The sequence below is a fragment of the Nannospalax galili genome, unplaced genomic scaffold (assembly GCF_000622305.1).
Source record: "Nannospalax galili isolate Female #2095 unplaced genomic scaffold, S.galili_v1.0 scaffold654, whole genome shotgun sequence".
Classification (NCBI taxonomy): domain Eukaryota; kingdom Metazoa; phylum Chordata; class Mammalia; order Rodentia; family Spalacidae; genus Nannospalax; species Nannospalax galili.
Window position 1 is genome coordinate 1658947 of NW_008335971.1, and position 565 is coordinate 1659511.

The window sequence follows — 565 nt, forward strand, 5'->3', positions numbered from 1 at the left end:
CTTCTCGCTGATCAAAGGAAGAAAGAATAAAGAAGATATTACAATCATGAACATATATTCACCAAACTCCGTTGCACCCAGGTTCATAAAAAGAATACTTCAAGACATTAAGACCCAGATTAATCTCAACACATTAATAGTACAGGACATCAATACCCCACTGTCTCCATTAGATAGGTCAACAGGGCAGAGAGTTAACAGAGAGACATCTGAATTAAACAATACCATGTATCAAATGGACTTAACAGACATCTACCTAGTATTCCAAACAAGCACCAAAGGACATACTTTCTACTCAGCACCCAATGGGACCTTCTCCGAAATTGACCATATACTGGGGCACAAAAAAAAAAAAAAAAAAACAAACCTCAACAAATACAAAAAATTGAACTAATTCCATTCATTTTATCAGACCACAATGCAATAAAGCTTACAATCAAGACCTGAAGAAGCCCTAATCACCACATGATCACATAGAGATTAAACAACACACTACTGAATGATGAATGGATCAAAAGAGAAATTAAGAAAGAAATAAAAGTATTCCTAGAATTAAATGAAAAGG